At 36.2% G+C, this 27511-nt stretch overlaps 1 long non-coding RNA gene across 2 annotated transcripts in view; it reads left to right on the top strand.

Moving 5' to 3' along the window:
• LOC106504825 overlaps nt 14481-27511 on the top strand; it is an 82449-nt gene continuing 69418 nt past the window's right edge. The window contains exon 1 of one of the 2 annotated variants that reach the window (XR_002335552.1): nt 14481-14809. This is a non-coding gene — a long non-coding RNA (uncharacterized LOC106504825). Of the gene's footprint in view, nt 14810-17748; nt 17833-27511 lie in introns of those variants that run through there. The other variant, XR_002335553.1, reaches the window with a different exon arrangement.

The raw sequence follows: 27511 nt of genomic DNA, 5'->3' as shown, positions 1-27511 counted from the left end.
TCACCCGTTCCCCACCCCACACCTCTGGCAACCACCAGTCTGTTCTCTGTATCCATGAATTTGGCTTTAATTTTTTTTACAGCTTTACTGTTAATGCAATTTATATACTATAAAATATACCTCTTGAGAGTATACAGTTTGATGGGTTTTTGTAGATTTATACATTTGTGCAACTGTTAACACAATCTAGTTCTAGAACACTTCCACTATTACAAAATTGTCCTCATTTCTTTTGTAGGTAATTTTCTTTTCTTAGCAAAACACTTAGCTACTTTTTTTTTTCTTTTCTTTTTTCTCTTTATTTTAGGGCCATAGCCATGGCATATAGAGGTTTCCAGGCTAGGGCTCAAATCAGTGCTGTAGCTGCTGGCTTACACCACAGCCACAGCAATGCCAGATCCAAGACATATCTGTGACCTACACCATATCTCACAGCAACACTGGATCCTTAATCACTGAACAAGGCCAGGGGTTGAACATGCGTCCTCATGGATGCTAGTCAGATTCGTTTCTGCTGAGCCATGGCAGGAACTCGCTTAGCTACTTTCTATCCTATAGATTTTGCTTTTTCAGAAATTTTGTTTGAAAGAAATCATAAAATATATGCATCTGGTTTCTTTCACTGTGCAAAATGATTTTGCTATTCAGTTATATTATTTCCTGCATCTTGAGGTTTTTTTTTTTCCTTTATATTGCATAATAGTATTCCGTTATACAGATATGTCATATTGTTTATTCATTCATCAAGTTTTTTCACATTTAGATTGTTTTCAGGTTTTGGCTGATATATATTATATATTCATGTATATTTATATATATTCTTTGTGTAAGCCTGTTTTCTTTTAATTTGGATAAATACCTAGAAGTAAGAATTAGTAGTTCATGTGGTAAATGTACATTTATTTAAGAAAATGCTGGGAGTTCCCATCGTAGCTCAGTGGTTAACGAATCTGACTAGGAACCATGAGGTAGTAGGTTCGATCCCTAGCCTTGCTCAGTGGGTTAAGGATCTGGCGTTGCCATGAGCTGTGGTGTAGGTTGCAGACGCGGCTTGGATCTGGCACTGCTGTGGCTCTGGCGTAGGCTGGCGGCTACAGCTCTGCTTAGACCCCTAGCCTGGGAATTTCCATATGCTGCAGGTGTGGCCCTAGAAAAGGCAAAAAGACAAAGAAAAGAAAATGCTAAATTTACTCCAAAGTAGTTGTATCATTTTACACTCTTATGAGTAATATACGTAGTGTATGAGAGATCTAGTTTTCCTAACTAGAACTCTATTTATTGTATTCTATAACTCTAGAATGGTATTGTCGTTCTTTTTGATTATACATTTTCTACTGAATATATAATGGAATCTCATTTTTCACTTTTAAATAGTTTTTTATTTTGACATAACTTTAGGAAAACATAGATGTTGCAAAAAAAAATGTACTCATTCTCCTCAAATTTAACACATACATATGGCCCAATTATGAAAGCTATAAAATTGATATTGGTGCAATACTCCTAACTAATGTGTACATCTTATTTAGATTTCACTAGGGTTATGTGCACTCTTTCTGGGGAATGAAGGTCTATAAAATTTTATCACAACTAGAAACTACTATAACCATCACTACAGTCATAAGACAGAACTACCCCATCATCCCAGACTCTCTATCATGTTTCCTCATTATATTTCCAAATAATACTAACCCTTGGAAGCCGTTGGATGGGTTTCCATCACTATAATTTTGTCACTTCATAAATGTTATGTAAAAAGAACCATATGCTATGTAGCCTTTTGGTCTTTTTTACTCAGCATGATGCTCCTGAGATCTATGTAGGTTGTTGTGCATATCAGTGGTTCTATATTTTTCTTGTATTGCTAGGTCCATTATTTGAATATATCACAATTCACCATGAAAAACATTGGGGAGCATTTAAGCTGGTTTCAGTTGGCTCTTACAAATAAAGCTGGTATAGGTACCTGGGTACAAAATTTTATGTGAATATAATTTTTACCTCTCTAGGACATTAGTCAACAGACTATGGCCTGCAGGAAGAATCTGATCCATGGCCTATTTTTGTAAAACCTACAAGGTTTATGATAAACCCACACTCACTAGAATATCTGTAATGAAAAACAACAATATGCCAAGTGAGAAGCTAGAATCATCATACTTTGCACGTGTTCCTTACTGATGAGAATGTAAAGTAGAACAACTTTAGAGAGAATGTAAAGTAGAACAACTTTAGAATCCATCTGACAGTTTCTTAAATAAATATATATTTATCATGCGATTTGCCAATTCCAATTCCAGGTCCTTGTCCATATTAAATGACGATGTGTGTTTATACAATTGTAAAAATGTTTTCACATTTTTAAAGGATTGAAAAAATAAAGTGACGAATGTATGATAGAAATGGAATTTGGCTTAAAAAAGTGAAAATATTTACTGTCTGGCGCTTTATAGAAAATTTGTGCCAACTTCTCTGGAGTAAACACTCAAGAGTGGGTTGCTAGATTATGTGGGATATGCATGTTTGATTTATAAAAAACAACTAAATTGTTTTCCAGAGTGGTTATCAAATTTACATTCTCCCCAGCAGCGTACCAGAGATCCAGTTGCTCCACGTTCTCATCAGCACTTAGTAAATTGTTATTGCAGAAATTCTGATAGGGATGTAGTGGTATTTCATTAAGCTCTCAATTTGCATTCCTTTAGTGCCTAATGATGTTGATCATATTTTCATGTATTCATTTGCTGTCCATATGCCCTTTTTGGGTGAAATGTCTGTTCAAGTATTTTGCCCATTTTCTAATTGGATTATGTATTTTCTTCCTGTTGCGACTATAGATTTCTTTATATAATTGGGAGACGGATCCTTTGTTGGCTATGTGATGTGCAAATATTTTCTCCTACTCTGTGGCGAGTTCTTTCCTTCCCTAAAGCTATTTTTTTTTAATCCAGTATACATTTTAATTTTGATGAATTCATATTTATTGATATTTTCTTTTATGTTTTTTTTGTTTTTGGTGTCATGTTTAAAAACTCTTCACCTAACTCTTGGTAATGGAGATTTCCTACTATGTAGTCTTCAAAAAGATTAATAATTGTTCATCTTAAATTTCAATTTAATAATAGTGTGATTCCCATAATTATAGTCTCTTTTAAAAAATGTTTGAACTGTGTGAAACCCATTGCCATTCACATTTTAGGAAGAGCTTATCACTTTCAAGAAAATGTCACTGGAATTTTGATAGTAATTACATTGAATCTACATATTTATTTGGATGTAAGTACATATTAAAATTATGAAGTGTGCCAATATCCACATGCAGTATTTTTTTCCAGTTTTTAATGCCCCTTTACTGTTTTAAATCAATATTATGTATTTTTAAATGTGCAGGTCTTTCACTTTGTTAGATTTAAGTATTTTTATTCTCTTTCAATGATAATTTTTAAACATTTATTCTTAAATTTGACTTTTAGATTTTTCCTGGTAGTATATAAAGTCAATTTTCTTGAGTATTTACTGTATATTTTGTGACCTTATTAAGCTTGCTTATTTGTTTTAGTAGGATTTTGAATTTTGGTAGATTCCTTAGGAATTTTGCATATGAGATTATTTCAACAGTGGATAAAGGCATTTGACTTAACCCTTTCTAATTTTATTGCTATTGATTGGCTTTTTTTCTTGTTTTAGTTTGCTTTTTGTATTTTTTTTTTTTTTTCTTTTTTGGCCGACCCAAGGCATATGGAGTTTTTGGGCCAGGGATCAGATCTGAGCTGCAGTCCCAATCCAAGCCGTGGCAATGCTGGATCCCTAACCCACTGTGCTAGGCGGAGGATCAAACCTGCGTCCCAGGGCTCCCAAGACGCCACTGGTCCTGTTGTGCCACAGCAGGAACTCCTGTTTCACCATTTTTTTTTTATTAAATATGGAACATCAATAAAATGTATCATAGTAACTCTAGATTCTGTTTTATTTCTGTAAGTTGTGTTTTGTTTTGCTTTGTTTTGTTATTCAATCTTGTCTGGACTTAAACTGCAGAATCTACTATGGCTGCTGATATTTATACACAGTTTTTATTATTTCCATTTTTTAGCCTGAATTCCTAGGAATCACCCTGGTGTCTACATAACTCAACAGAAAACCAAATAAAGTGGCTCATCTCAAACATCTCAAGATTTTAAGGCTTCTGCCCTCTGCCAAATTATGTGTTGGTTCAGAAACATTAAATGTTGCAGACAGTTCTTCAGTCTCTCTTAGTTTTTACTTCTCTGCGTGTATCTGCAAATATCCCTTGGTTCCCAGTCAGCTGATATTTATAGAGAGCTATAGTAGCCCTTGCCTGGCTCTCTAACTTTCTGAATCTCACTTAAATTTCTGGGTTGTCCATGGCTTGTCCCAACAGGATCTGGAACATCAGACTAGCAAATCATGGGGTTTCAGTTTGTTTCCTATGGATTTAATTGGCTTTAGAGCAGAGCGATGGGTTTCACACCCTTTTCCTGTCCCAATTCAAGTCTGCTTCCATCAGCAGCAAAGTAGCTATTTCTTGTGGCCAGACTCATGTGGTAAAAAATACAGTTCTCATTAACTGACTCCAGTGTGGGGTTGGAAAGTCAGGAGTGGGGAGAAAGAATAAGGCTAGGAGTAACCCAAGCAATATGATCATCAACTTCCACTCACCTGAAGCTCTAGTAGTTTTTCAAGAATAAATACTTCTCAGGTTTTTTTCTGCTTTTGGTTTATTTCCAATGCCCTGTTGTATTCTATACTTAGTCACTGATGTCATCGTCAAAATACTTACCTTGGATCGAAATTTATGAATTATTTTGACTTTTTCATCTGTCTCATTTTCATATCTAATTGGTTGTCAAAATCTGTTGTTTTCCCTGCTATTGTTTCTCCCATATTCATAAAACATTTTCCTCTATATCCTCACTATTGCTCCATTAATTTAGATGTCCATCTCTCCCCTTGATTATTGCAATGGTTTTCTAGTTGGTCTTCACACTTCTCCGTCTCTAACCTTCATTTTATTTACTAGGAGATTTGAAGACCAAATTCATAAGCACAACTTTTTTTTGGTCTCTGTTATTTGACCAAAACATAACTTTGTACTCTTGCCCCACAGTTTATGCTGTGCCAATAACTTCAACAATCAGGCTGAAATATTTGCTGCAAATATTTTCCCCTTCACCTGACATGACCCTGCTCTTTCTTCTTCCTCTAACTTTCAAAATACAGACAATTGGAAAGAATCACTACCTCCCCTGAGTGCCCACCAAGTTCACATTCACTTTTCTTAAGAAATTTTTTTATTTTGTTTCATTTTTGTATTTTGCATAACTTTTTTTGTTTTCTTTTTCTCTTTAGGGTCATACCTGAAGCCTATGGAAGTTCCCAGCTAGGGGTTGAATCAGAGCTGCAGCTGCCAGCCTACACCACAGCCACAGCAATGCTGCACCTGAGCTGCATCTGTGAACTGTGCCACAGCTCACAGCAACGCCAGATTCTTAACCCACTAAGCACGGTCAGGGATCACACCCACATCTCACAGACACTATGTCAGGTTCTTAACCTGTTAGACCACAATGGAAAACTCTGTATTTTGCATATCCTGAATTATATATATGGGCAGTCTGCAGCCCACTTAGGGACAGTCATCTTATTGTAGCCAACTGTATATAATTTATGATGCCTAGGCACTTAGGATGCATATGTCTTTGTAAGATATGCATAGATAATGTTTTAGAGAAATACCTAAATTATAGTCTTAAATATTAAAGGAAAAAAGAATGGCTTTATATATTTTAGAATAACTTCATTATCTGTCAATCACAGAGGAACAGTTCAACATGTTGAATATCTCCTTGAATTGTTTAATAATTATTAACTATTTAGTAATGTTTAGTCCTATTTGCAAAATAGCATGTATTCATAAAATGTTATTTTAGATCTCTGTCACAGATTATGCAGGTTTCAGGACTTCTTAAAGGTGTATGTCTATGAAAAATATGTTTTAAGTAGAAAACTCTTTCAACACCTTTGCATTGCATTATGAAATTATTAGGTTGATTAATAAAGGGTTATATTTTTATATTTTATGTTTGGTTGAATATGAAATACTATTTTTCCATCTAAAGACAAAGATGGTTTATACAATTAATATTCTGAGAGTCTCCATTTTCACATTGTAATACATGACTTAATAAGCTTCTATAATTTTGTTTTTCTTCATACAGAACTGGAATTTAGGATACTTTTGAAGGTAAGTTGCAGAGGTTGGATCCAATTTCATCAGGGTATCATTAAAACCACATCTATTTTGTGAATGACACTCTTTGAGAAGAAACATTGAATCAGAGTTTCTAAATCAATAAAATGCTTGCTTTACTTTAAGAAGTTATGACATAAATAAAAAATGATATAATTCTTGAATAAGTGTCATTTGTTAGACATTTCTGAAGAATGTAGAATTTTGTTTCAATTTGTTTCCTTTTATTATGAGTTTTCAAAAGTTCTTTCTGATCAAAAATATCCCTTTACGGAATTGGAAATGACTGCCATGAGCAATAGATGATTTTTATTCAAAGGCTTAGGAAAAATCAAAACCTGCCATGATGAGATTTATAAATTGCTATGCCTTTTACATAGGTGTAAAAGTTGTCATTTATTTTAAAAAATTCTATGAAATATGTCTGGATACAAGGACCAACTATGATGCATCTCAGGCCATACTATAGTACTGTGAGATTTATTTTGTCATAGGAGCCAACTCAGCATAGTCAGCTTTCTTACTCAGGACTTCTATGCATTATTACTAGTGGTAGAAAAAAAGATAGCATTTTCACCCATCTGAGCTCCAAGCTTAGATGGTGAGAAAAGAGTTATATAATTCTTTAATCTTCTCTTCTTAATAACCTCCTTGGTATAAGAGTTATCCTCACAGTATTCCCAGTGCAGCAGTGCCAAATATTACTTTTTCTAAGGTTTTAATGCCTTCTCATCCAAAACTCACATAATTCTCATATCTATTTGAAAGGGGCACTATACTAGCAGATATTTGCAATATTTATTTACTTAAAGTGTTTACTATAAACCTAGTTCTGTGAGGTTCTTTACAGGCATAAAGGTATGGTAGTGAGCAAAACAGGCAAAAAAAATCTCTTTCAAAATTTAATGCAACTCATATTTTCCTATCTCTCCATTCAGTTACATCAATTTTTGCCTCAAGTATTTTGACATTTAGCCTTATTTGGTCTTGTTCAAAAACTGACTCCTTTATCATTGTGTAATGCCTTTTGTTGTTGTTGATAATTTTCCTTGTTCTGAATTCTGCTTTGTCCAAAATTAATATTGCTATTCCAGCTTTGATTAGTGTTAGCATTCTTCATAACTTTAACCTATCTGAAAATTGATATTTAAAGTAAGTTTCTTATAGATGACATATAGTTGATATTGTTCCATAGTTGTTGGATGTTAGCTTATAAAAGTTCTTTTTTCCATTTGCATACTAGTTTGAGAAGTTCCTGTTGACCTATTTTTAAGCTCACTGATGCTTTTGTGGCAGTGTCCAGTCTACTGTTAAAAAACAGACCACTTTTGCTAGTTATTTTTTTAAAATTTCCTTAGAATTTCCATCTCTTTGCTCATATTACCCATCTGTTCTCTCATATTGCTTAATATTCCACTAGAGTCCATAACCTATTAGATCATAGTTAGTTAAAATTCTTTGTCTTGAGTTTCCTGGTGGCTCAGTGTGTTAAGAATCTGGTATTGTTACTGGTGTGGCTCTGGTAATGGCTGTGGTATGGGTTCGATCCTGGTCCAGTCACTTTCACATGTTGTGGACCCAGCCAATAAATAAATAAATAAATAAATAAATGTGGTACAACACTAGGGACAAAGAGATGGAAATCATTTGAAAATGATTTAAAAAAGCAAACTTTTTCATGACAAAACAAATTATCTTCAAATAAGTGATTTTGTATCTAAATAGCTGACAACCCCCTCTATCAAAGCCCATCCTGTTTGGATTAAATATTTATTTCTGTAAAGGAAATACTTGGCTGCATGATGCCTCTCCTGTTATCATTCTTACTTCCCTAACTTATGAAACATGCTTCCATGATTTATATGGGAGTTCGTTGTTAGAACCGTCATGAGAGGACAAACCTCCACAGCATTAGGAAGTAATAGAACTTCCAGGGAATCCTGAAAACAGTGCTTGTTAGACCCCGCAGCTTTTACTGCAGGAATTTTATCTCCTGCGCTGAGACTAAGAAAACTGCCACTTTACCTCCAAGATAGAGTAGTGGGATATTAGAGCTGGCAAGGATCTCAGAGATTATACGGTCTAATCTCATCATTTGATAAATAAGGAGGCTTAAAGAGGTTAAATGAGTGGACTAACTAAAGGTGAAAGCTAGGGCAACAACTACATTTCCCGAATAACTTAGAATAACTTAATTTACCATGTATCGGGCATTATTCTTGGCACGGGGGCTTACAGAATTGAGTGTGAAACTGAGCTTTGTCCCTTGAAACTCAAGTTCTTGGGGGGGTGGAAAAAATAAAGAGATGTTTACAAGGCACTATGTTACGTACGTACTTCAATATCATGGAGTCAGAAACTCAATTCTACTTATTATCTCGGCCACTGTATGATCTTGGCAAGTTAGACTCTGATACTCATTTCCTTATCTGTTAAGTGAGGTGAATACTACTTATCTTAGATTTATAATGCTAATCAGTGTAGAAACTCAGTTAAAAGTTCTTTAAAATCTGTAAAGTTTAGCAAAATGTAAATGACTATTACTTCTATTTTTTACTTAATCAAAATGTACAGACACAATTGTGAGTATACTCCCTTATCTGTACCTACTCAATGTAGGAACAAGTGGATATAAATATTTTTCTTGGGACGGTTGTGCTAGACTTTTTTTTTTAATGGTTTCATCCTTGGTATATGGAAATTCCCAGGCCAGGGATTGAATCTGAGCCACAGCTATGACCTGGCTGCCACAGTTGGATTCTTAACCCACTGTGGTACAGCGGGAATCCTTCATTAGGAGAATAATTAATGCTATTTACTAATACTATTCACTTATCTCTGCTAAAAGAGATAACAAAAGAAATAACTTTTACAAAAGTTATTCTTTCCTATTAAATAGAGAAATAGCAAATTCTTCTTTATAGAAAATCTACTTTTCATTTGCTTAGCTTAATTAAATCCTAATATATTTTTAAAGAATGATTTTTAACAATTTGTGGTATTTTAATAACAAAAATTCTTCTAAGGATAAAGGAATGTATCAGACAAACACTTGGCGGCCTAATGAATCTACATAATCTCTCCAGGGCAGGATTCACATGTAGTCATGGTGACAAGAGAGGTTCTGCTGTGGCTTAACTTCAGTAAATGGCAAAATTTAGCAAAACAGGAGCCCATCAGAGTGTAAAAGGGAAAAAGAGAGCAAGGAAGGAAATGGGGAATGGTTAAGGAAACAAGTTGCTTACTTCATAGTATGTCACAATTTACAATAGTGGCTTTTATTTTGTGTCTTTAATATAGCTGTATTATACACTAACATATAGACTTATTCTCCTCACATATGATCTGCATACATGCTGCAGAGCAGGAATTTTCATTCAGAAGGGCAAGGGCAAGCATCTCATTTGTCCAAGGATTTCCATATGCTGTCCCATCTGAGTCAAGAAAGTAAGAATTAGCATCTCAGTTTATAGATGTGAAAACTAAGCCTCAGAGGGATTAGGTAGTTTGCCCAAGGTCACATAGCTTTTTAATAGCTCTGGGATTCAAATTCAAATTTATCTACAGCTAGAGTCTTTTCCTGACCACGTTACATTCCTTATGATGAACAACATGATAAACCTAATTATAAGACTAGATGATTCATTTAATTAGTGTTTTAACTGAACACATGGTGTTTATGATTAAGATTGGTATTTCCAAGGATGAATGTGTTCCTTCCACTGAAATCGTGGTCACTTCCTGGCAAGGGTTATTATTTTTCAGCTAACACAACTTAGTACAACCAACGTTTTTCTGAAGAGCAGTATTCTAACTGATATAGACAAGATGGTCTTTCAGAGATGAGACATTTTAATAACTTCAGTATATTATTTTTATTAAAATAACAAAATATTTCCCTGTAATTAAAAAAAACCTTCCCTTGATTTCTAGAAAAATTGAGGAATTCTACTAACTTCATTATATAGACTACATGGCTTTATGAAGAAATCAAGTCATGACATCAACATAAATACCTTGACTTACAGAAGGACACACCTATCTAGCCAATCTTAGGATTCTCACCTATTCATAAAAAAGCTTTGCGGTGTCACAAGAAAAATCATTGAACTCAGAATCAGAATACCAGGTACTAGTCCTAGCCCTGTCACTCCCACTCTTTCTTTCTTGAAAAAAAAAATACATATATATTTTCCTCTTAAACCTCACTGTCCTTATCTGAAAACTGAAGGATCAAAATGCTGTTATTTCTGAGGGGTTTTTTCCTCTGATATACCAAGATTTAAAAAAAAAAAAGAAAGACACTTTTGTGAAGATAGTAAGTTGGGTACATTCATGCAAAAACAGCTTTTTCCTATGGCATGCTTAGGCATATTAAAAATAAGAAATATATGCTATGAAACAGGAATAACTCAGAAAAACAGAAAAAATACCTTCCAAACAAATCAGATTTAGAATACAGGGTAGATTGGAGGATTTTATACTATATAATTAGATCAAGGGTTGCAATTGTGCAATAATTATGTCTGTTTTAATAGCTAGTTATGTCACCAAACCAAAATCGGGTCTGTTTGTCTGTCAGCAGGAAAGCTAATCTATTGACACCAGGTTGTGGTGATGGAAAAGGCAATGTTTATTTCAGGGTGACAAGCAAGGAGTCCAGGTAGTTAGTACTTAAAAGACCCAAACTCCCCAATGGCTTCATAGAAGGTTTTTAAAGACAGGGTGAGGGAGAGGATTGTGTGGGGTGTGTGATCAGTTCATGGACATTCTTTGGATTGATCAGTGGTGAGGTCGTTGGGACTCAGCCATGTCTATCTTGTGGTTCCAACACATCTGAGGTCTATGTGCTTGTGGGTAGCATACAGTTAACTTTTTCTACCTGGTAGGAGTTTCAGTATCTGCAAAACAGCTCAAAAGATGTGGCTAAGAATATTATCTAGAGCCCTTGAAATAAAGTTCCTTGACTTTATTTGATGGATAAACTATTATTTTGTCTTGCTTGACTGTTTTCCTTTGGTTATTTATTTTCTAACTTCTCTGATGAAATTTATTCTTTGGAACCCAGAGAAGGTATAGTTTTTCTAAAGTTTTTCTAAAATAAGAGGCAGGGGCATAGGCTAAGTGGGGTGGTGGTGTCTGTCCCAGGAAGGTCCCATAGGGCCAGCTCTGTTGGAGTTACACTTTACAATCTTTAACTTTTCTAATGGACTTGGAAAATTGAGAGTGTGTGTGTGTACACTTTGACTAAATGTTATTAAAACTGTTGTGTCCCTAATTAATTAATAACATGAAGGAAAGACTAGCAAATTTTTGTTCTTTCATATTTAGTGTAATAGTGTTTAGTTTCAATTTAGTTGAATCCTCACATTAACTTTGTTTATTTTCACTGTTTTTAGGATCTTACATATTCAAGGGCTTTTCATAGTAAATAATTCTAATAAGACCTATCCCTTATCATCTGATACTTAACAGACTTGATATTGAAATGAGTCATCACCTGGAAAATTGCATAAATACTAGAAGAAGGAAGGCTGAGGGGGTGAAGGAAGGAAGGGGAAAAAGACAAAGATACAGAAACAGAAGGTAGAAGTTTCAGAAAAAGAGGAGAAAAAAGGAGAGAAAGAAATGGAAGAAAATAAAGATAAGTGAAGGAAAGAGAATGAAGAAAGGAGAAAGAGGCATTAGTTGGCAAGAAGTTATGTCTAATCCAAAAGCAAAAATATCAGTCTCTAGAAACTTGTATATCCCAACCAGATGTCTATTTCCACTACAAGTTCTTGAGAATAATGCAGGTTAATAAAGAAGATAATACCCAAGGATAAAGAGGTTAATATCTAAAATGTATAAAGAGTTTCTACAACTCAACAGCAAAAAACCAAATAACCCAGTTTAAAAATGGACAATGGACTTGGGTAGAACTTCCTCCAAACAAAACATATTTACAGAGAAAGTACTATTTTGAAAAAAGTGAATTTTCTCCTCCAGTTCTCCCAGAGAAGCATATTCAAGGCAGAGAAAACAGGAAATCTTTAAAATTTTGTCTTAATTCAGTTGCTAACCAATCGATGCCAAATGTCAAGGCTGCAGTCCACTATCTGGGCACTTTACCTTTACCCAGAAATTCATCCCATCAAAAGATTTGTGATATGTGCCACTAAAGATCCACTATCTTGGGGAAAAAAATCTCCCACTCATAAACGTTGGTTTTATTTCACTAGAGATACTCTTCTGAAATAATTCTTTATTATATAAATCAGATATATAACATGCAGAGGGGGAAAGGCCAATTTTCCCATTGTATTTTAGATGACTTTTTGTCATTTTTTTCATCAACCTAAATCTGAACATATGGATTATCACATTAAATGGAAATGCTTTAGGTTTCAAATTCCTGGTGAGAAGTTTTGAGCACACTCTACCCTGTCTCTCCCATTGAGTGTGGTTATAAATCCTGGAAAAAAAAAATGCATTGAGCAGCTATTTGAGAAAACTCTGAAAAAAGAGTAGCAGGAAAATAAGGGAAGAAATGAACCTATAAACCACCAAACCAGCAGTGAACTTACCGCTTTTTTTCTTGTCCAGTTCCCTGGTCAGAGGTCAATGCATTGGAAATTTGGACGTTCGATGTGTTGGTATACTTTTATGTGATCTGTAAGTCCAGGGTCCCAGAGAAGGTGTTCCAAGAGATTCACTTTATTTCTGCCTCAATGAATGAACAAGGGAAACTTATGCTTAGAGGAAGTCGGTAATCTATTAGTTTTTCACTTTCTTTTCTCCAGCCCTAATTGTCCCAGGGTAGTGATTGCAACTTGTGGCAATGGGAGACTGCAGGAGCTGAAACTCTGAGAGAGGAGAAACTTCCCTGGATTGTGTTTTGGTGTCTGACAGTAATTTGAGGAATGCTCAGCCATTGTGTTTTATATATTTCTTCTGTTCCTTTCTATTTTTCTCCTTCTGGTATTCCCATTGCATGCATGTTATATGTTTTATAGTTGTCCCAGAGTCTTTGGATATTCAGTCTTTGTTCTATTTGTTTTTTGGTTTTCAAGGACTCTATTGATGTATCATCTAGCCTAAAGATCCTTTCTTTAGCCATGTCCAGTTTACCAAGAAGTCCACCAAAAACATTCCTAATTTCTGTTACAGTGTTTTTTTTTATATCTTACATTTCTTTTTGATGCTTTCTTATGCTGCCAAAACAGCCTCTGTCCCAACTAGTGCCAAATAGAAATGCAGAGACAGAGTTTTCGGTGAAGGAGAAATAAATAGCTGTATTGATTTGCAGGCAAAGAAGGTCATAGCATGTTAATGCCCTAAAGACTGTGCCCTCTCTTGGGAGAGATTAGGAAGTGGTTTTATAGTTTGGGGAGTGGAAAATAGGGCCACAGATAAGGATCAGGATAGATGCAAGCTTTCATTCATTCTTCTTCAAAGTTGGTGTTTAGTGGCCCCAGGACTGGTTCTGGTGGTCCTCCTCTCATGCTTTCATTTGTTGAGGGTTTTAGTTCTGCTGAAAGACTCAAAGATATTGGTATGTATATCCTTGAGGAGAAACCAGGACTCTGCCCAAGATTGCACTGTTATTTCTTGACTACTCTTCCCTAGCCCCTGTATCCCCTCCCTTTCCTGATTAGCAAATGTTTGAACCTGCCCTTTGAAACTCAGGGAAGGTCATTGAGGATAAAGCTAAAAACAAGAAATGGGAGACACAGAAAGTCATGTGCCCAGAAGTCCCCCCGGCCAGGGACTCATCTCTCTGTTTACATAGCCCATCTGTTCTTTCATGTTGTTTACCATTAATCTTTAGTATATTAATAATTGCTGTTTTAAATTCTTGTCTAATAATTCCAATATCCCTACCATGTCTGGTCTTGATGTTCTGTCTTCTCAAATTCCTTTTTTTTTTTTTTTTTGTTTTGTTATTATATTATTTTTCTTGAAAGTCAGACGTTAATACTTGGTAAAAGGAACCACTGTAATTAGTCCTTAAATAATGCGGTGCTGAGGTGTGAGGGGAGGGGAAGCAAGCTATAGTCCTATGATTAGTTCTCAATTTTAGTTAGACCTTGCCTCTGGACTATGGAATTCACTCGTGTTTCTCAGGTGTTTTACTTCCTTTCTTAGATGGGACAGAGTGGCTGGAGTAGGCTGGATTAGGATATTTGAATATTTCCCTTCCTGGTCAGTTAGTCTCTGAGAATACCCCAGTAGGTTAGGTTTAGTTAATTAGTTTCTCCTGGGGGCAGGCCTTATTAAGAAGATCAGAGTGCTCTGGTGTATTTCAGAATGATTCTTTTCCCCTCCTCCTGCCGGAAGCCTGAAGAGGTTTTTCTCTGTTGTGTAGCATGGGAACTGGGTTGTACTCCTGGAGGTAAATCCCACAATATGGGAGATCCTCCTCTGATTAAGCCCCTCCTGAAGTTTTACCCTCTCAGAGTTGTCTTCAAGGAGCCTCCAGCAATTCATCAGTTACAGTTTTGGTTCTCTTACCCTGGCACTGGTTCCTGAGGCAGTTTCTGCTCCTGAGTCTCTGCTATGGTGAGTGACAAATCCCTTTATTCACCTGCCTCTATCTATAATCTTGAGGCCAGTCATTTGCCCTGTGTCTTCTCTTTTTGGGATCTAAGAATTACTGACTTTTGTCAGCTTGTTTAGCTTGTTAGGGTGGAGTGATGATATCAGACTTCGGTTTGCTCAAAACCAGAAGCCACATATCCAGGGACTGATCATTATTTCTCTTGATTTTCCATTTTATACTTTAAAAACTTGCCTATGATGCTTAGTTGTTTGTGATGTTTAACCCTGCCAATAAAATGTACAAGAGGGATTCATTTGTTTGCTTTTCCTGTTTGTGATGGGCTTCATGAAAGGAAAATATATAAAATAATTCCAGTTAAAAAATAACTAAGGTTAATTTGCAAAAACATGAAAATCTTTACATGTAGGTATTATTAGCAATTTTTTTTGATAAACAACATATTTTTTTGATAAATAACAAAACACGCCACCCTGGCAACAAAATTCTAACAGCAGTTTTCACTTGAGGTTAACCTTTTTTAGAAGCACACCATTAATCATAACCTAAAGAATTATTTTTCAGGACTGAAAAAAACAAAAAAAAATTGGAGCTTGACTGGATACATGAAAAGCAATGAATTACTACAGTTTTAGGAATAATTTTGTAAAAGAATTGTGGGTTGGAGTAAAGAAGCAATGCCAGACTTACTTGGTTACAAACGTGCGTGTGTGAAATGAATGTCAGATTATATACTGTATACAAGAATGTAAACATAGCAGGGTTCTGGTTTTAATTCAACTCATTCTTCACTAAGGAATCGGTGAAATTCCTTGTTAGTGTGGCTCAGGGAGCTGAGAAAAAAATATTTTTTAATACTTTTTTCCCCCAGTTTTGAGGCCCTAGATGTAGGCTGGTCAGTTCCTGTTCTTGAGCAGGGGTGGATTAGGTCCACACGGCAACGCTTCCCTTATCGGGGCTGGGGCTCTCACAGTCAGGGAACACTATGCACTAACCCTAGTTGCCCCAGGGCCAGGTGCAAGACAACTACAGAAAGTTCCCATGTTCCTGAGTCCTGAAGTTATTCAGATTGCCCAAGGAGCCAGTGCAACCTAGCCAGCTGCACCCCATTTGCCATACATAAGCTGACCCCTATAACTCAGCATGCTGTTTGTCACCCCATTTGCAGAGACAACTCCCTGTGTCATCCTTCCTGGCAGCCTTCTCTTGTTTGGAGCTACGTAACAAAGAATTCTTTTCATCTTAGGGTCCCTGTATGCCCCACCATCAAAACAATCTTTAAATCTTATACAAAAGAAATTCTTAGGCTTTGAACTATTTACTCATCTGCCAACTATGCTCAGCATTTCATCTATATTCGTTGAAATATTTACTTCCTCTTTTCATCATTGAGGACAAACCCTATGATAAATATGTCAGTGTTTAATATTTAGGGTGAGCAAGGAGTTCAGGTGAAGAGTAGTAGGGGATAGGCTGAGAAATTTTGGAATAGAGAAAATGGAAAAGGACTCTGTTACATTTATGTCCAGAATTTTGACTTTATTTTGAAGATAACCAGGAGGCAATAAAGGGTTGTAAACAGACCCTAATTTGGGGCGAGATGAATGGAACATAAGTGGCTTAGAGTTACCAGTGTGACAATGTTTACAAAAATTTTCCCCCCTTTTTTGTTTTCTTTCTAACAGACTTGGAAGTTCAGTATTCTGTCTCCTGATTTAATTCAGAGTAAAAAGACTGACAGTTCAGAAAGTTTATGCACCAGATATCCAGTCAGCTCTGGTAACTGAATTCTTGACTGCCAGTTTACTCTGGAGTTGTTGGAGGGAAAAATCTGATATGTTGATACGACAAAAAAGATCTAAAACAGTTGGCAGAAATGCAACAGAATACAATTGCCATGACAATGGAGAGATAGCAATTGACAGTGGGCTCAGACCTCAGAACTGTGAACTTTATTCTAGTGCTCAGCAGAGAGCAACATTTAACTAAAAGAGAAGCTTGTCAAGGTCCCCTGCCCTTAGTCTCCAGTTGATAGTATTGAGAGCATCTTTGTTTCCTCAAGGTAAAAATGCATTGTCTTTGGCTTCCTATCAAATATAAACTTTAATGGCAACAACTGTTATGATGAAAGTCAAGATTAATATGTTTAAAATGGCAATAGTCCATTCTCTCAAGTATTTTCATCCCAAAGAAATATAATTCCAAAGACAAAGGATATATTGTTGACACAATTTCAAATTTGGGCTCATATTAAAACAAGAAACTATTCTTTAATTATACACCTTCCTTAAAATTGTACTCTAGGAGTTCCTCTTGCAACTTGGCAGTAGCAAACCCGACTACCATCCATAAGGATGGAGTTCAATCCCTGGCCCCACTCAATGGGTTAAGAATCCATCACTGCAGTGAGCTGTGGTGGAGGTGGTGGAGGAGGCCCAGATCTGCTGTGGCTGTGGCTGTGGGTGTAGGCAGGCAGCTGTGGCTCCAATTTGACCTCTAGACTGGTAACTTCTATATGCCATGGGTACGGCCCTAATTTTTTTTTACTCTAATTAGACGATCAAATGACCAGGTGAATGGTTTTTGTTAATTTTGTAGTTATTTACTGAAGAAGCAAATTACCACACCTGAGTTTCTTGGCTAAGTGATATACTTTAGGAAAACTACAGAATTTTAGATATAATTCTCTTCATTTTGGTGTAGACTGACAGTTAAGTATTCTGTGACTTGGGTGCAAGTGTTACTGACACGGGTCCTTGGACTCTTTAATCAACAGAAATTGATAAGAGGCCAGATGAGGAATTTGGATAAGGCTTTGTTGGGACTTCTGCTGAAGCACAAGGGAGTGAAAACAAGTAACAGGTTTTCTTTATTGTTCCTTGAGGAAGGGAAAGCCGGTCCCTTAAGAGGGGTGAGAGTTGGGGTGGGTCAGAGGGTCAGGCTGGAGTGGTGGCTTAGGTGGTCTTGTACACAGATCATGGGCCAGGACCCTGCTTTTCTTCCCACACCTCAGGACTGGCAGTAGGTTTGTGACCTTTTATTTAATCTTATTGTTCAAAATTTCCCACCAATTACGTGCATGCACACAGTTATTCTTAGTTTCTTACAGTTTATTTGTATTCTGTTTTTTGAGGATATGTTTGTTCAGGTGCAAGCACTCCCGTAAAGGGTCTCATGTTCCAGGTCCCAGCCCATCTCAAAATAATGCATTAGCATTAGGGATGTTAGTAACTACTATGCATATTTAAGTCAGACACTGTGTTACAAAACGGAATTCTGAAATTTGCTTTGTTAAAAAGAAAGTGTGCCCGAAATGGCGTCACTTGTGCTAAACTCCACATCAGCATACCAAGATTTAATACCTAAGCTAATTGCAGTTTCAACTTCTTCCAAGAATGTAAGGTTAACTAGTCAGTCTGGAATTTCCTGGTCAGTGGAAGTAAGGTAAACTGCCTGATCAACCCCCTCCATTCCCTAAAGTAGGATGAAGTAATCCATTTTTTTTTTTCCTTGCCCCTGCCTTCTTCTGTCTGTAAGAGCTTTCCATTTTGTACAATTCCTCAGAATTGCTCTGACCCATTTAAATTAGACCCAAACATACGACTTGTTTATCCAAGGAAATGCAAGCAGCTGGGGAATGCATTACTTTAGAGTAGGAACTTAAAGTTGGTCAGCTCTTTGTGGCACGTGCTTAAAGTGACCTTGGATCAAGGTTAAAATTAAGCTTCATCAGGAGCTCCCGTCGTGGCTCAGTGGTTGAGGCCTTGACGGGCATCCATGAGGACACAGGTTTGATCCCTGGCCTTGCTTAGTGGGTTAAGGATCCAGCATTGCTGTGAGCTGTGGTGAAAGGTTGTAGATGCAGCTCAGATCCCATGTTGCTGAGGCCCTGGTGTAGGCTGGCAGCTATAGCTCCGATTGGACACCTAGCCTGGGAACCTCTATATGCCATGGATGTAGCCCTAAAAAGAGGCAAAAAAAAAAAATTAAGTTCTGTCGACTATAGTCCTTGAGTGACTACAATGGCTCATGCTGTAGAGCTAGCAAGGGTGAATGGTTAGTTTGTTGCAATAAACTTCTGAAATAATGAAGTTGTTTGTTACTTCCACGTAGCCATTTTGATCTTGACTGACAAAACAACTCTTCAATATGGTTTTGTTAAAGTAAGAGAAGCTATTAGGAGAAACAGCAGGAGAAAAAGTAAACATGACTATTTGAGGGGCATGAGAAAGGGAGCACATAGAAATCTTAAGAAAATTATAAAAAGAAAAATATAACACAAGTTCCAATAAAATAAACTGTTTCACTCCAACCTACTAAAATTAGCAGAAAGAAAGGGATCTGAAAACAAGGGAGCAGAGTAGGAAGCTGATGAAAAATACCCTGTCCATGGATTTCTAGAAGGTGACTAACAGATACATAGAATAAATTTGCAATAATTGTGTGATGGTGGCTATATGTTAAACATGTAGTTTCTGTGCAGGAAAAGAATAGAGCATTAGGATTTACAGGTGAGGTTAATGGGTTTATGAATAAAGTTTACTAAGGGATTTTACTTTTCTTTATGGAATTTAGATAATCAAACTAGTGTTTGGCATATTTGTATGTGGGTTTATTAAATTTATATAACATTTTAAAATGTAACTATGTAGTGCTTATCCTAAACTTCAGATATTCTCAGGCATGCTAGTGAAGGAAGATTTGGATCTTATGATCTGATATTTCATGAAATTAATCACTTGGAGAATTCATACAATGAATGCATTCAAGTGTTAGCAGTTTAACAAGAAAACTCACCTGAAGAGGATATTCACAGACAAAAGCCATATGTGTTTAAACATTAGATTAGATTGATTTCGCAAGCTGATTGTTGAGAAATCCTTAGGATCTGTGTCACAAATGAATGTACTTTTGTCATTAAGATGGCCTTCTTAATGAGTGATTTAGATAAACAAGGTAGCTGATTGATTTACTTAAGGGAAAATTGAGTACTTTGAAGGAATGAAAAAAATATGTAGAACTGACTCTTGGTTCTGACTTGAGAATAACAAAAATAAATATTTTAAAAAGTGTTTCAATTGAAGGGTATTTTATTTATTTTAATGGAGTATAGTTGACTTACAATGGTGTAATAGCAAAGTGAATCGGTCATACGTACAAATAGATCCATTTTTTTCTCATATAGAGGAAAACAGGTTTTACAAATTATTGAGCAGACTTTCCTATGCTTTAAGTAGGTTCTCATTAATCATTTATTTTATACAGTCGTGTGCATATGATATTCCCAACCTTCCAGTTTCTCTCCTCCTCCACCCCCACAACCCTGCAAATGTTTCACACATGGTAACCATAAGATTGATTTTGATATATTTAAATTTGTCTCTGTTTTTTGTTTTGTCTTTTTGTCTTTTAGGACGGTACCTGCAGCATATGGAGGCTCCCATGCTAGGGGTCCAATCGGAGTTGTAGCTGCCAGCCTATGCCAGAGCCACAGCAATGTGGGATCTGAGCCGTGTTTGCAACATACACCACAGCTCACAGCAACAACACCAGATCCTTAACCCACTGAGCAAGGCCAGGGAACCTGTGTCCTCATGGATGCTAGTCGGGTTTGTTAACCACTGAGCCATGATGGGAACTCCAAGTTTGTTTCTGCTTTATAAATAAGTTCGTTTGTGTCATTTTTTATTAGATTCCACAAATAAGTGATATTATATGGCATTTGTCTTTCTATTTCTGACTTACTTCACTCAGTTTGAGAGTCTCTAGGTCCATTGATGCTGCAAATGGCATTATTTTGTTCTTTATGGCTGAATAATCCTCCATTGTTTATATGTACCACCATCTTCTTTATCCATTCATCTGTTACAGGACATTTAGGTTACTTCCATGTCTTAGTTACTGTAAATAGTGCTGCAATAAAAATTGGGGTACATGTATCTTTTCAAATTAAAGTTTTCTTTGGATATATGCTCAGGAGTGTGACTGCTTGAATTACATGGTAGTTTTCTTAGTTTTTTAAGGAAACTCCATATGGTCTTCCATAGAGGTCGCACCAATTTACATTGCCACCAACAGTGTAGGGGGGTTCCCTTTTCTTGACACTCCCTGTAGCATTTACTGTTTGTAGACTTTTTGATGCTGGTCATTCTGACTGGTGTGAGGTAATACCTCGTTGTAGTTTTGATTGACATTTCTCTAATAATTAGTGATGTTGAGCATTTTTTCATGTGTTTTTCTTGGCGTCTGTCTGTCTTCTTTGGAGAAATATCTATTTATATCTTCTGCCCATTTTTTCTGATTGTTTTTGCTTTTTTGATATCCATAAGATGTTTATATATTGGAGATTATTCCCTTATTAGTCTCCTGGTTTGCAAAGATTTTCTCCCATTCTGCCAGTTGTCTTTTTGATTTTTTTTTTTTTTTTATCATTTCCTTTGCTGTGCAAAAGCTTTTAAGTTTAATTAGGTCCCATTGGTTTATCTTTGTTTTTATTTTCATTACTCTAGCAGATGGATCAAATAAGAGATTGCTGTGATTTGTGTCAAGGAGCATTCTGCTTATATTTTCTTCTAGCAGTATTATAGCATCTGGCCTTAGGGTTAGGTCCCTAATCCATTTTGAGTTTATTTTTGTGTATGGTGTTAGAGAATGTTCTAATTTCTTTTTTTTACATGTAGCCTTCCAGTTTTCTCAACACCACTTATTGAAAAGACTGTGTTTTCTCCACTGTATATTCTTGCCTTCTTTGTCATAGATGCTTGGGTTTATTTCTAGGCTTCTTGTCTTGTTCCACTTGTCTATATTTCTGTTGTTGTGCCAGTACCATGCGGTTTTTAATGACCTTCGGTTCATAGTATAGTCTAAAGTCAGGGAGCCTGATTCTTCCAGCTCCATATTGCTTTTTCAATACAGCTTTGGCTATTTTGGAATCTTTTGTGTTTCCATACAAATTTTAAAATATTTTATTATGGTTCTGTGAAGAATATCATTGGTAATTTTTTCAGGATTGCACTTAATCTGTAGATTGCCTTGGCTAGTATAGTCCTTTTGACAATATTAATTCTTCCAATCCAAGAGCACGGTGTATCTTTCCATCTGTGTGTGTCATTTTTGATTTCTTTCATAAGCATCTTATAGTTTTAAGACTACAGGTTTTTTGTCTCTTTAGGTAGGTTTATTCCTAGGTATTTTATTCTTTTTGATGTGATGATAAATGAAATTGTTTCCCTAATTTTTCATTCTAATCTCTACTTAATGGTATATAGAAATGTAATCCATTTTTGTATTAATTTTGTATCCTGCAACTTTACCAGATTAACTAATGAACTCTAACAGTTTTCTGGTAGTGTCCTAGGATTTTCTAAGTATAGTTCAACAAAACTTTGTATATTTAAAGATAAATTTGGAAAGATGAAAAGGCTCTAGGATCAGGTGACCATAGTTATCTATATATGCCCAACCAGGAGTACACTTGCTCTATCTGTGGGGGTAACTCTGCTCAATTCAACTTCATTGGTAACATGGTTGTGATGAAATGGTAGCTCTACTGAACAGAAGAGTTCTAAGAAATACATGTGAAACTCCACATGGTATGATATTCAGCTAGTCAAGTTGTAGAAGTCTGTGAGGACTCCAAGGTTTGTAGAGTAGACTATCTGGTGGAGCACTGAGGTTGGAAATGTAGGATGAGGGGTTGGTTTCGGGAAAGATGTGAAACTAAAGAGACGAGTCATCTGTCTCTCCCCAAGATGGAAAAGTAGAGGAGGCCTAGAGCAGCTGCTGTAATTATTCCTGCTTAAAAAGGGAAAACACAAAGTAGTCCTGGTTCAAAACACTATTAAAATCCAGCCATGAAAATGTTAGAAGGTCCTTGCCTAGATCCCAAGGCCTCAGCATTAATACCTTATGGATTTTCTCCATACCGTGGGATCTTTGATTAAAATAGATAAATACTCTACCTGAACCTGTGATACTCTCTTTTTATTGTATCAATAGTGCTATAAATGCTCTTTTCCTTACACTTTTAAATGTCGTTTATATTTCATAAACTGTAGCATCTCCTTCACCACTGTTCCATTCCAGTTCACCTGAAGTAAAGATTTCAATGACAGCATTTAGAGAGCATGCCCAGGACTTGTCCATACTTTCCCTACTCCCAACAATGGGCTTTTTTGCCATTTAGCCAGTGAGTTATCCATATCCATGTCCCCTTCCTCAAAGTTGGCTTTCTAGGATCAAGAACTCCTAGATTTGGCCCCTAGCAGTAGAATCAGAGGATTTTCTTGGACAAGTAATTTGTTAGGGAGTGTGTCAGTAGCAATTGTTAAGTAAGCGAGGGAGGCAAAGAAGACAAACTATGAGGTCCGCAGCATATGTTGTACCACAGAAGTTTCTTTCTGTTTGTTTTTATGTTATGTTGCTTAGAGGAAAGAAAGACTTGGGGGTCTTTTTTTCCAGTATCCTCCATTTGGTTGACCACGACTATTGGTTAAGGAAGGTTGTAAAGCATAACCTTCCAGACACCTTCAAGCAAGACATCACCTGCAGCTCAAGGGTAGTGCTCTGGAGAATCTGCAGGTGTGACCTGTAACTTCTCCAGTCGCAAATATGTAAATGGCATGAGGCACCCATAATAGTATCTGGTACATGGCCAGAGGCATCCTAATCGATCTATTCTCAAAATTATAATAAATTCTCTTCTCACATAGCAATTTCCTTTCAGTTACAACTATAATCCCTTATAGTTACGTTTTTTGAGGTAAGGATAGAAGGCATCCTTTATTTCTTTAACTGATATATACATTTCTCTCTAATGAAGAAAATGGGAATTTATAAGTCATTAATTCTGAATGCCAAACCTTAAGAATCCTAAACATAGATACTTCAGATAAGAGAAAGTATACTTCTTAATTTTCATGTCAATAGCTTTATTAACTAGGTCATCACCAAGTAGGAAAAACTTGCTTATTTAACAGAGATGCTTTATCTCAATTAGCTAGGAAGAAAATGGCAGAGAATAATCATTGTGGAAATAGCTGGCCACCCCAAACCATCTTTCCTTGAAAAGGTCAGGAAGAAACTGAGAGAAAAGTAGCCCATTTAAAATAATCTGGCTGAGAAGAAATTATTTCAAATTATGCTATACCCATTTTCAACTTCATCACCATCGCCATCATCATCGAAACCATCACGCAGTAGTAAGCAGTGTGCACATATCAACAGAAGGGACTTGCAAAGAGTTAAGATCGCAATGTCACGATCCCTATTAAGCACACTGAAGAGTGGGGTAGAGATTCATTCTAGCTGGAAATTCATGCCTGTAATGCTTGGTTGAGGGATGTGCTTCACACTAACTAAACATCCCGAAGGTTAGAGGATAACCTTTCCTAACTGAATAAGAATTTGTTCATACTCGTTCAAATTATATTTTTAGTACCTAGACTGATAGGTAGCACACAGAATCTTTAAATAAATGAGCAGATGGAGCTTGAATCCCCTCTGTTCCGTGAGATACCATGTCTGTGACAGCAGAAAGAATTATAGATCCTCTTTCAACTTCCCTTTACCTCTTCAATGCCCCCTTGGTGAGTCAAGGAAGGGGACGTGGAAGAAGCTAAAGTTTTTTCCATGCATGGTCTGAGAAAAACAACGTATTTCAGCCTTTATATGTGAGATTTCATTAATTTTCAGAATGATCCTACAAGATAATTACGTAGTTTCTGTCACAAAGATAAAGAACTGAATCCCAGAAAAACAAGAGGAACAAAATAGTAGCTCTCCACTACCATATATATTATATATATGGGATTCACTAATGCATAATTGTTAATAGATTGTGTTCTTAAAAAAAGTGAAGAATGGTGATTATCATTCTCATATGAAATAAGACATTGTACATAAGAGTCAAGATGCATCCTCTTGTACAAAAAACCCACGCTAGGGCAAGCAGAAAAATGAAGGATATCTAGTTATATTAACATATACACACAATTATTTCAAACTCAGACATATCAATCATGGAAATAGGTTCCGGCATACAGCTAGTGTTTAGAAGAATTTGTATGGCAAGAAAAACATTTCTTGGGCAACAGGACAACCTAAATTTCAATATGCTGAGTTTTCCTCTCTAAGGAATCAGTGTTGGTAGGTGGCATACTGAATTATGTGTTCTAAGAATATGTTGTATCTCCTGCATCTGCTGATGTAAAGAGACACAGGGAGAAAAAAAAGCAAGAAGTTTCAGGAAGAGAGATGTAACATTGGCAGACATGACCTAAGAATCTTGAACATATTTTTTGTAAATGATAGACAACTATTTTGGAATTGTGATTATAATACCACAAGAGGAGCACTAGGTTCAGACACAGTAGATCTCCCAGAACATTCAGAAATGTCTGGTGTAACGGACCTCTCTGTATACCAGAATCTTACCTCTAATATTCAGGAAGGGCGTATCCATTGCATAGTTATCTAAATAAAAACTTAGAGAAGTTCCTCCGTTAGGGTTTTATGAAGATAATCAGGATGTACTAAGAGTAGCTGAATCCTCCCCATGATGGAAGAAATGGTACTCATTATGTGTGTTCCTACAATGGAATAGAAGATAGATAATAGGATCTGGAATGAATCCCATGTTCTCCGAGATGGCTGAGAATTGTTACCTATTGATGAGTGTAGAGTCCGGGTGAGGGTGCACTCTGTGTCTTTTTCTGGTCAACTTTATGCTCTTCTTGTTCTGTGAACTAGTCTCTGGAATGTCATCTTATTTCAGGGTCCTTAGTGTTCTGTCTCCATTTATGTACTTGATTTGTTAGTAGTCACTACAAAAGAAACAATGAGAAATCTCAGTGGATTTCACAAATAAGCATTTCTTTCTGAGATCTCGGAGTCAGCTGGGAGAGTTGAGCAAACGTTAAAAATTGGTTTGTTAGGGGTTTTTTCACCTGTAAATATGCCTTCAGAAAGCAACTTTCTTATTCACTTGTTAATGGAAATAGCTGGTTGATTCTGCAGCTCTGCCTCTTGCTTATCTATGTACTGGTGTCTGTATTCTTATTATTCTTTCTGTCACAAGGTAATAAGCATTGTAACAGCATGAATGATATTTCAAATAACAGTTTGCTCTTTCCTCTCCCTCACGTTACTTCCATCAAAACTTGGCTTCAGGAAAGGCACTAACAATGATCCTTCACCAGTCACACAATGAATTAACGACTGGCTTGTTTATCTCCTTTGAACAATGAACTCACTTGCAGCAGGTGTTACAGGTTAGTCACCTTGTAGCATTTATCAGTGTTCAGGATAGTACCTCTCGAATTTTCATGTGCATAAAATCATCTGGATATAAAATGGAGAATCCGACTCAGTAGGTTGGAAATTGGGCCTGAGATTCTATCTCTTTTATAAGCATCCAGGTAATACTGATGCTTCTGCCTCAGAGATAACAATTTGAGACAAAAGACTCAAACTGCATTTCACAAAAAATTATAAAGCAATCTGGTTCTCTTGCTTGTCGGACTGTCATTCATCTCAGAACTAACTATATTCTAAGATGTGTCACTTAAAATTAAACAGAAGACTTAGATATCTGATAAAGCAAGCAAATATTTAATGTGTAGATAGGTACTGGGGTAGATGCAGAGGAGGCAAGTACAACCCTGTTTCCTCCTTGTCCTCAAATCACAGAATACAACATTCTTACTCTGTTGTGCTTAAAGGAATATTTTAGATGGAAAAATACTGCTCTTGGCTATGGTAATTTTTTATGCATGACAAACTAACTTGGTCATTTCTGTAAATTTTCTAACATAAACCAAGGCTACTTAACATAAATGACACACCAAATTTATTCTCTGTTCATATAAATTGAGGAAACTTTGTGTATTCTGCATAATCTGTGAATTAATCCTTTTAGAGGTTTTCTCAGTTCTAGATTCATTACTTTTCTAGTAAACATGACATCTCAGCTTCTCTTATACCCAAGTCCTTCAGAGACATGGTTCCACTAATTTCTCTTGTGCTTTCTATGGTTTCCTCACCTATTGGATATGACATAATTTCAGGGTAAAGATAAATTAAGGGTGTGTATAAGACTTTGAAGCCTTTAAGATGGTATTAGAAAATCCTCTCAGTGGAATAAAAGGGTTTCATAGATTTTAAGGGCATGATCCAGAAAATGTAATCCCTAATTATGACTATGAGTAAGTCTAGAGATAAAAAGACTTGTCACATAAAGGAGTATGGGCTTGTATTTTGTTTAACAGAGAGGAGTATAATTTGACAGACTTAACCTAAATGACACACAAGTTTATTCTCTTTGTTCAGATAAATTGAAGACACTTTGAACTTTGTTCATAGAAACTTGAGAAAACCTGCAAAGATTTAAGGGTATTGTGCTAGTCAGACTAAAAAGTACTGGAATAGTTCAAATTACATGGAGGTCTCCAGACTCCCAATTTTCTATGGCATGAAGTAGGCTGAGTATTGCTACTTAGTGGCAATCATAGGCTATTACGTATAGTAAAGGAAGACCATGCTAGACGGTGGAATTCAGAATCTTGGAGGAAAATGGACTCTCAGATACTGCCAAGAAGCAGAACTGGGCCCTAATCAAGTAATAATTTCTGGCCATGGAAGAGGATGTTCCAATGAGGTGTGAGCAGGTAGATTTCAGAAATTCTATGGACCTGTGATTGCCATAT

Source organism: Sus scrofa, chromosome 9 (assembly GCF_000003025.6).
Source record: "Sus scrofa isolate TJ Tabasco breed Duroc chromosome 9, Sscrofa11.1, whole genome shotgun sequence".
Lineage (NCBI taxonomy): Eukaryota > Metazoa > Chordata > Mammalia > Artiodactyla > Suidae > Sus > Sus scrofa.
Note: the sequence above shows the minus strand (reverse complement) of the source record. Positions and strands in the feature narration are given on the sequence as shown.